Raw genomic sequence first — 10563 nt, 5'->3', positions numbered from 1 at the left:
TCCCGACTTCAAGTGATTCTCCTGCCTCAGTCTCCCAAGTAATCGAGATTACAGGTGCCTGCCACCACACCCACATAATTTTTGTATTTTTAGTAGAGACAGGGTTTCACCATGTTGGCCAGGCTGGTCTTGAAATCCTGACCTCAATTAATCCGCCACCTTGGCCTCCCAAAGTGCTGGGATTACAGGCAGGAGCCACTCTACACCTAGCCAATACAGCAGTTTTTTGGGTTTTTTGTAGAGGTTGTCTGAGATGGAGTCTCACTGGTAGCTGAGGCTGGATGGAGTGCCGTGGTATGATCTTGGCTCACTGCAACCTCCACCTCCTGGGTTCAAGTGATTATCCTACTTCAGCCTCCCAAGTAGCCAGGATTACAGGCATAAGCCACCACGCCAGGCTAATTTTTATATTTTTAGGAGAGACAGGGTTTCACCATTTTGGCCAGGCTGATCTTGAACTCTTGGCCTCTGGTGATATGCCTGCCATGGAAAATGCTGGGATTACAGGCGTGAACCACACCCCAGTCTTTTGAGACAGAGTCTCCCTCTGTCACCCAGCCTGGAGTGCAGTGGTGTGATCTCAGCTCACTGCACCCTCTGACTCTCGTTTCAAGCAATTCTTATACCTCAGCCTCCTGGGTAGCTGGGATTACAGGTGTGTGGTACCATGCCCAGCTAGTTTTTAATATTTTAATAGAAACAGGGTTTCACCATGTTGCCCAGACTGATCTTGAACTCCTGGGCTCAGGCAATCCAACCGCGTTGGCCTCCCAAAGTGTTAGATTACAGGTTGTTGATTTTTTTCTTTTTATCACTCAAAGATAGCCAGGTACAATGGTGTGTGCCTATAATCCCAGCTACTCGGGAATCTGAGGCAGGAGGATCATTTGAGCCTGGAAGTTCAAGACCTGCCCAGGCAACACACCAAGACTCCCATCTCAAAAAATTATATGCATATATACATACCACTTAAAGAGCAACTTAAATTATATCAAGTCCACAAAGTTTTCCCCAATTTTACCAAAACTAAACTACTCCCACTGCACTTCAACTACAGCTATTTCATAAAATTTATACCATTTTTACTTTTCACAGTTGTTTTGTATGTTTCTTAGGCTAGCACTGTGTTAAACGTTGATATGTATTACCTTATTCAATCCTCACAAAATCCCTATGAGATATGTATTAATATTATCATCCTCATTTCCAAGTAAGAAACAAGGCACTAAGAGGTAAGGGAATTCAGCCAAAGTCGAAGACTTAATAAATGACAGGAACAGAATTTGAACTCAGGTCTACCAGGTTTCAAAGATCACTTTTTCAAGTATCATCCTACTGCCTCATCTGTACTGGACTCTAACTTTCCTTAAGGAAAAATACACAGCTAAATGTATTTCTATAGCTACCAGCATGCAGAATGCTTTACACAAGTGTTTGTCACATGTTTAAAAAAAAAAACCAAACAAATATTTAAACAGATTAAGGTGAGACACAATCAATGCAGTAAATATCAAGAAATGGTTTTCAGTGTATTAGACACCTGTGTGCTTGCTGCCCAGAAGCAGTTTCACCTCTTTTATGATAACAATGTGCCAAATTTCTTTTCCAGAAGCACACACTTTTAGTTATGAGATTTGGGCGAGATCAGCCTCAAAAATAGGTCCTGATTAGTTTAAACCAATCAAAGTCCATCCTCTTTGAACTAGAGCCAATAATGAAATGACATCTGTCAGGGAGGTTTTGGAAAAAGAAGCCTTGTTCTAGTATAGTATGTTCCAGAAAAGATTCGTTCTTTTTCTCTGCATAGTGTATGTGATGTTCAAACACTATGGTATGAAGATGTGGCAAAAAATGGTGCAGTAGCGCTGGACACAGTGGCTCACACCTGCAATCCCAGCACTTTGGGAAGCCAAAGTAGGGGGATCACTTGAAGCCAGGAGTTTGAGACCAGCCTGGGAAACACAGTGAGACTCACTCTCAAATAAATAAATAAGCAAGCAAGCAACCAAGTCTGGTGTCGTCACAAGCACCCATAGTCCCAGCTACTTGGGAGGCTCTCTTGAGCCCAGGAGGTCAAGACTGGAATGAGCTAGGATTGTGCCATCATATTCTAGCCTGAGCAAAAGAGTGAAACCCCGTCTCCAAAAACAAACAGCAAAAGCAACAACAAGTACCACCAATTTATGAAAAGGGTGGCAAGTAAGACATCAAAAAGCAAGGATTGACAATGCTTGATATATCCAAGAAAACTGAGAAAACAGGAAACACCACATCGAGCCTACTCTTGTTTTCCCTTCTATTATCAACCCACAGTGAGATTTTTCAGATATCTTAAATATACATTGATCCTACCACATGCAGGCACTGTAAAATGGTAATAACAGTTGCAATCATAGAACCGATAGTCTCAGAATAAAAAAAAATTAAAGTTATAAACACAGAAATAAATATGTAATTCAGAATTGTGGTAAATGCTATGAACGGAAAGAAGCAGAACTACTTTAGACTAGTTCTGGTTCTTTGAAAGAGTTCTCTGAAAAAAAATCATTTAAGTCAAAACTTGAAGGCATAAAGAAGGTATATATAGGCAGGGCGTGGTGGCTCACACCTGTAATCCCAGCACTTTGGGAGGCTGAAGCAGGCAAATCACCTGAGGTAAGGAGTTTAAGACCAGGCTGGCCAACATGGTGAAACCCTGTGTTTACTAAAAATATAAAAATTAGCTGGATGTAGTGGCAGGTGCCTGCAATCCCAGCTACAAGGGAGACTGAGGCAGGAGAATCACTTGAACCCAGGAAGCGGAGGTTGCAGTAAGCCAAGATCGCACCATTGCACTCCAGCCTAGGCAACAAGTGAAACTCTATTTCAAAAAAAAGGTATATAAAAAGGTTCGGAGTGATCAATTAAAGACAAAACAAGGAAATGAAGTTAGCAGAGGCTACATCATGCAGAGCCTTCACAAGTCAAGGTAGGCCATTTCACTCTTCTCATTCCCAGCAACTGTTCCAAACAGGTAAGGTCCACTTCAATAAGCCACTGTGCCTCGCCATTCCTATACTTTTTTTTTTTTTTTTTTTTTTTTAAAGATGGGGTTTCACCATGATAGCCAGGCTGGTCTTGAACTCTTGACCTCAGGTGATCCACCCACCTCGGCCTCCCAAAGTACCAGGATTACAGGCGTGAGCCACTGCACCCAGCCCATTCCCGTATCTTAATAGAGTAACAAGCAAAGTCATTAGTTAACATAAAACAGGGTGTGGGGAAAGAAAAAAGAATGTTTAAGATGATTTACCAAAACATAAATGATTTCTTTAGTAAATAGAATTTAAGATTCTCTTAATTTTATTATCATTTACTACTTTTTTCTAAAACTAAAAAAAGAGCCAGGTGAGTTGACTCATGCCTATAATCTTAGCACTGTGAGGAGACTGAAGGATAGCTTGACCCACCCAGAGGTTGAGACCGGCCTGCACAACACAGTGAGATACCATCTCTTTAAAAATTACAGAAAAATTGGCCAGGCATACAGTCACGTACCTATAGTCCAAAATACTCAGGAGGCTGAGATGGATGGACTGCTGGCGCATGGGAGATTAAGGCTACAAGGAGCCATGATCTTACCACTGCATGTCAGCCTGGGCAACAGAGTGAAACCCCATCACCAAAAAAATAATAAAATCAAAGAAAGAAACTATCTTTCCTATAATGAGAAACTATATGCTATAACAAGATGTCTTAGAAGAAAAAGAAAGAGGGATACAACAACACTACTTCCTTTTGAAAAAGACTAATCAAGCTGGACAAAGTGCCTCATGCCTGTAATCCCGGTACGTTGGGAGGCCAAGGCAGGCAGACCACAAGGTCAGGAGTTGGAGATCAGCCTGGCCAATATGGTGAAACCCCGTCTCTACTAAAAATACAAAAATTAGCTGGCTGTGGTGGCACGTGCCTGTAGTCCCTGCTACTCAAGAGGCTGAGGCAGGAAAATTGCTTGAACCCAGGAGGCAGAGGTTGCAGTGAGCCGAGATCAAGCCACTGTACTCCAGCCCGAGCAACAGAGCGAGACTCCATTTCAAAAAGAAAAAAAAAAAAAAAACAATAAAGACTAATCACTCCAGGAGAGAGATCAACGACAAGGGTTCTTAAGTTTTCTCCTGCCACTGAATCCTACACATGACACTTGCCCAACATACTCCAAGAACCTAACCAAGAATAAAAGGAAGCACTCACAGCTAAAAATTACACAAAACCACCAATAAAGAGCTCAACAGGCAATATTGGAATCAAAAGTCTTTTGGCTGCATACTAACTTAAATGGTACCTACAGAAAGGACAGATCAAAAGGAGCTCCAGCTTCAGTACTAGAAAGCCACCGCAGTATTGTTTTTTTTGTTTTGTTTTGTTTTGTTTTGAGGCAGAGTCTCACTCTTAGCCAGGCTGGAGTTCAGTGGCACAATCTCTGCTCACTACAACTTCCACCTCCCAGGTTCAAGTGATTCTCCTTCCTCACCCTCCTGAGTAGCTGGGATTACAAGCATGGTACCACCATGCCCAGCTAATTTTTGTATTTTTAGTAGACAGGGGGTTTAACCATGTTGATCAGGCTGGTCTTGAACTCCTGACTTCATGATCCACCCAACTCGGCCTCCCCAAGTGCTAGGATTACAGGCATGAGCCACCGTGCCCGGCCTTATTCTGTTTATTTATGAAGCTTCAACATCAACTGTTTCCACCAATTTGTTGCAATCCAATTTTCTCTGCAAACAACCTCATCCATGGGCTCCATGTTTCTGTGCCACACTCCCACCCCTGACTCTGAACTAGAGTGAACAAGTACTCATTTTAGTTCAGTGGCATATTAACTCTTTAAACATTCTAAGGGGGAAAATCTGGTTGATCCACAGCAACCCCACCAATCCTCAAGTCAAGGGCCTAACTTTAATCCAGTCAGCAATAGCTAAGAGTAAGGTCTTCCAAGAGATGTAAGCAAGATATACTGTCAAAAAGCAGCTGTGGCCGGGAAGGAAAACCTGTAATCTACCATAGTGAAGTATAGAGAAGGCCAGTTTTATATTACATCAATTCTCAATTAGCTGAGTAACCTACATTGGAGACCATTTTTTTATTTTTATTTATTTATTTATTTATTTATTTGAGACGGAGTTTCGCTCTTGTTACCCAGGTTGGAGTGCAATGGCGCGATCTCGGCTCACCGCAACCTCCGTCTCCTGGGTTCAAGCAATTCTCCTGCCTCAGCCTCCCCAGTAGCTGGGACTACAGGCGTGTGCCACCATGCCCAGCTAATTTTTGTGTTTTTAGTAGAGACGGGGTTTCACCATGTGACCAGGATGGTCTCGATCTCTTGACCTCGTGATCCACCCGCCTCGGCCTCCCAAAGTGCTGGGATTACAAGCGTGAGCCACCGTGCCCGGCCTGGAGACCATTTTTAAATTCTACAGGATTTAAGAGAACTATAACATTAACAGATGATCATATTAAAAGGCAAAAAAAAAAAGGCTAGGCGTGGTGGCTCGAGTCTGTAATCCCAGCACTTCAGGGGGCTGAGGTGGGCAGATTGCCCAAGGTCAGGAGTTCGAGACCAACCTGACCAACATGGAGAAACACTGTCTCTACTAAAAATGCAAAATTAACTGGGCATAGTGGTGCATGCCTGTAATCACGGCTACTCGGCAGGCCGAGGCAGGAGAATCGCTTGAAACCAAGAGGCAGAGGTTGCAGTGAGCCAAGATCGCACCATTGCACTCCAGCCTGGGCAACAAGAGCAAAACTCCATCTAAAAAATAATAATAATAATAATAATAATAATAATAATAATAAAGCCCTAAATAAAACTCAGGCAAATTACACCCCACAGACCCAAATCCTACCACCTATCTGGAAATCACTAATATTTTGTCTTTTTCCACAGCTCAGTAATTTAGAATACAGATGACCAGGTTGGTGTTTTGGGGGGTGGGTGGGTGGTGTGTGTTTGTTTTTGAGACCGAGTCTTGATCTATGGCCCAGGCTGGAGTACAGTGGCACGACCTTGGCTCACTGCAACCTCCGCCTCTTGCGTTCAAGTATTTCTCCTGCCTCAGCTTCCCTAGTAGCTGGGACTACAGGTGAGAGCCACCACGCCCCCCGTGTGAGTTTCTTAACAAACATATACCTATTGGTTTATGAACAAGGTGAAAAAAAGCAACATATATGCTATAATCTTGAAGCAGCAGAACTGTCCATCCAGAAACTCATTTCTAAATCATTACCGGCTATAAGCTCAAGAACACTGATTTACATGGGCAAACACAACTGTTCATTAATTAAAATATTTACTAAACACCTACTCTCTACAAGTCACTATATTAGGACTCAAAAAAGAAAGAATAAACATGACCTCTGACTTTTAGGAGTTCACCATCTAGCAAAGAAAGGCTTTAACATAAGCATGTATTCTATCTAAAGGGTACATAAGAGGTTAGAAGGCATTTGGGAAGGCCTCAGAAAAAAAGGGGGAAATTGAGGCTAAAAAGATAAGTCTGGGCTAAACTGTGCTATGACTTATATGCCAGGATAAGGAGTTAGGACTTCATATTCTCAGACAATGAAGAGCTTTAACAGTTTAAGAATGTAACAAGGTGACATGATAATCACATGCTACATTTTAGACAGGTAACTCCGAAGATACAGCTGCACAGTATTAAAGATGTTTCAAATCTATAATTAAAAACACCAAAACAAGGCTGGACACGGTGGCTCAAGCCTATAATCCCCAGCACTTTGGGAGGCTGAGGCAGGTGGATCACCTGGCCAACATAGTGAAACCCCATCTCTACTAAAAATACAAAAATTAGCCAGGTGTGGTGGCATGTGCCTATAATCCCAGTTACTTGGGAGGCTGAGACAGGAGAATTGCTTGAACCTGGAAGGCAGAGGTTGCAGCGAACTTAGACTGCACTATTGCACTCCAGCCTAGGGTACAAGAGTGAAACTCTGTCACAAAAAAAAAACACCGAAACACTGAAATCTAAAACACAGAAAAAGAACACAGACATAATTAAGAATAACACAAATGGTTACATTTTCTAGTAACTGCTTATCACATTTTCTGGCAAATAACTTTTTTTCTTTTTTTAAAGAGATGAAGTCTTGCTAGGTTGCCCAGGCTGGCCTTGAACTCCAGGGTTCAGGTGATCCTCTCACCTCAGCCTCCCAAGTAGGTGGAACTACTACAGGCACACATCACCACACCCTCCTAAAATGACACTTTTTAAAGGATAATATTCAGCACAGGTGAAAGTGCCCTTGCACAGGCACAACTAAAAGACTGAAAGATCAATACACCTTTCTGGCAAACAAACAGTATGAAAATAATGAAAAACCTTTATTATTTTTTGACACAGTAAACTCGCTTTTAGAAATCTATCTTAAAGAACCAGGGATGTAGTTAAAAAGATTTATATAGAAAGATACGCATCTGCAGCATTATTCATAATATGGGAGAACTGGAAAGAGAAATATTAAATTTTATATAAAATGTAAAATGAAAGCATACAAAAACATGTTTTCAAAAAAGTAAGTGTGGGTAATGATCAAGCATGTTAGATGAAACAAGATATCAAACTGCATTTATCTCTTCCTCTATTTTAAAAATATAAATGTGTACAAAAACAATGGAATTTTTTTTTTTTTTTTGAGATGCAGTCTTGCTCTGTTGCCCAAGCTGGAATGCAGTGGCACAATCTCAGCTCACTGCAACCTCTACCTCCCAGGTTCAAGCAATTCTGTCTCAGCCTCCTGAGTAGCAATAGCTGAGACTACAGGCATCCACCACCACGCCTGGCTGATCTTCATATTTTTAGCAGAGATGAGGTTTCACCACGTTGGCCAGGCTGGTCTCAATCTCCTGACCTTGTGATCCGCCAGCCTTGGCCTCCCAAAGTGCTGGGATTAGAGGCGTGAGCCACCATGCCCATCAGGAAAATATTTTAAAGTTTCAATGGGAGACGTCGCTGGGTGATTAGATTACAGGTGATATAAACTTGAATAGTTGGTTTTCTGGTTTTTTTTTTTTTGAGACAGTCTCACTCTGCTCCGTCATCCAGGCTGGACTGCAGTGGTGCAATCTCAGCTCACTGCAATCTCTGCCTCCCAGGTTCAAGCGATTCTTCTGCCTCAGCCTGTAATCCCAGCTACTTGGGAGACTGAGGCACAAGAACTGCTTGACGCATAGGTTACAGGGAGCTGAGATTGCACCACTGCACTCCAGCCTGGGCAACAACAACAAAAAAAAAAAATGTAGGCAGGTGTGGTGGCATACACCCATAGTCTGGGCTACTCAGGAGTGTGAGGCAAGAAATTCGCTTGAGCCCTGAAGGTCAAGGCTGCAGTCGGCAAGAATCACATCATTGCACTCAAGCCTGGATAACAGGCCAAGACCCCATCTCCAAAGGAAAAAAAGGAAATCAAATTTTAGACTGTCTACTGAAAAAGTTATGTTACTAATTGATTTAGTACCTATATACTGATAGTATCTAAAGAGCCCTGGAGCCGGGCTCCATGGTTCACGCCTGTAATCCCAGCACTTTGGGAGGCTGAGGCGGGCGTTATTATGAGGTCAGGAGTTCAAGGCCAGTCTGACCAACATGGTGAAACCTCGTCACTGCAAAAAAAAAAAAAAAAAAGCAGCCCTGGAAACATGTAGTTTTATTAAAGGACTCGCTGCAGAATAACAGTATTAAGAAAGATTCTCAGCCACTACACTGTATCATACCTGTAACCCCAACATTTTGGGAGGCTGAGGCAAGAGGATCACTTGAGCTCAGGAGCTTAAGGCTGCAGTGAGCTATAATTAGGCCACTGCACTCCAGCATGAGTGACACACTGTCTCTTAATTAAAAATCAAAAAACTTAAAATTTTTTTCAACAAAATCTTATTCAGTTTTATTTATCACCACTTTTGAATTCCTACAATTACCCCAGAATTATGTCTGAATTTTTGAAGATACATAAAACATGATCAATATTTTTACTTTGCCAACCAAACAGCGGTGATTGGGGTAGATCATCATAAAATTTATACAATGTAACTAGTAAGAACTTTTAGGACCTGGCAGAGTGGCTCACGCCTGTAATCCCAACACTTTGGGAGGCCAAGGGAGGCAGATCACCTGAGGTCAGGAGTTCAAGACCAGCCTGGTCAACATGGCGAAACCCAGTATCTACTAAAATTACAAAAATTAGCCAGGTATGGTGGCACATTCCTATAAGCCCAATTATTCAGGAGGCTGAGGCAGGAGAAGCACTTGAACCCAGGAGGCAGAGGTTATAGCGAGCCGAGATCATGCTACTGCACTCCAGCCTGGGCAACAAGAACAAAACTCCATTTAAAAAAAAAAAAAAAAAAAACTTTTAGTCTAATCTGGGATTAAGTCCTATGGTTCCACCAAACACAGTCACATGTAAGCCTAAGCAAGTCACATAAACTCTCTAAACTGTGGTTCTCTCATGTGAAAAGAATGATAGAAGTACCTCCCTCAAAGAAGTGATTAAATCGGCAGCATGCAAAGCATGTAAAGTACTTATGTACCTAACACAAACTGCTCAATAAAGTATTCTGCTTTAAAAACAAAACACATTAAGAGGCCAACACGGATGGATCACCTGAGGTCAGGAGTTCTAGACCAGCCTGGCCAACTTGGTGAAATCCCATCTCTACTAAAAATAGAAAAATTAGCTGGGCATGGTGGCAGGCACCTGTAGTCCCAGCTACTTGGGAGGCTGAGGCAGGAGAGTAACTTGAACCCAGGATGCGGGGAGGTTGCAGTGAGCCGAGATCACGTCATTGCACTCCAGCCTGGGGGACAGAGCAAGACTCCATCTCAAATTTTAAAAAAGAAAAAGAAAACATAACAAATAGTCTGCAAATACAGATATTGGACTAGCTGAGTTCCATCTTAATTTTGACTATGCAGGTTGACAAGTGATCTTGGCAAACTACTTATCCTTTCCGAAGTTCAACTTCTTCACCAATTAGTATTGTGATACAATACTTGCTCTTGACTATCTCATATGAATTACCCATTTTGGACAATTTGGTAAACTATAACCCACTAAACAAATACAAAGAATAAAATCTACAACATATAAATGGTTTAAAACAATGATGTACACTGGGCTCAGTGGCTCATGCCTCTAAGCTCAGCACTTTGGGAGACTGAGGAGGGCGGATCACAAGGTCAGGAGTTCCATACTAGCCTGGCCAACATAGTGAAACCCCATCTCTACTAAAATTACAAAAATTAGTCCTTACTCTTATCAAAAAGTCTGTGCATAACTGATAAAAAGTTGTACTACCCAAATTATCTCTACCCTTTCATTTAAAACACAATTATTTGGCCAGGCATGGTGGGCTCATGCCTGTAATCCCAGCACTTTGGGAGGCTGAGGCCAGAGAATGGCTTGAGCACAAGAGTTTGAGACTAGCCTGGGCAACAAGGCAAGACCCTGTCTCTCTACACACACACACACACACACACACACACACACACACACACACACACA

General features: G+C 42.2%; 1 pseudogene; it reads right to left on the bottom strand.

Moving 5' to 3' along the window:
- Nucleotides 1-3130: 3130 nt before the first annotated feature.
- Nucleotides 3131-9880, bottom strand: LOC116546672 (annotated as a pseudogene).
- Between the last annotated feature and the right edge of the window lie 683 nt (nt 9881-10563).

Source organism: Sapajus apella, unplaced genomic scaffold (genome assembly GCF_009761245.1).
Source record: "Sapajus apella isolate SASKATOON/1434 unplaced genomic scaffold, GSC_monkey_1.0 scaffold1208, whole genome shotgun sequence".
NCBI lineage: Eukaryota > Metazoa > Chordata > Mammalia > Primates > Cebidae > Sapajus > Sapajus apella.
This window is presented reverse-complemented; position numbering and strand designations above follow the sequence as displayed.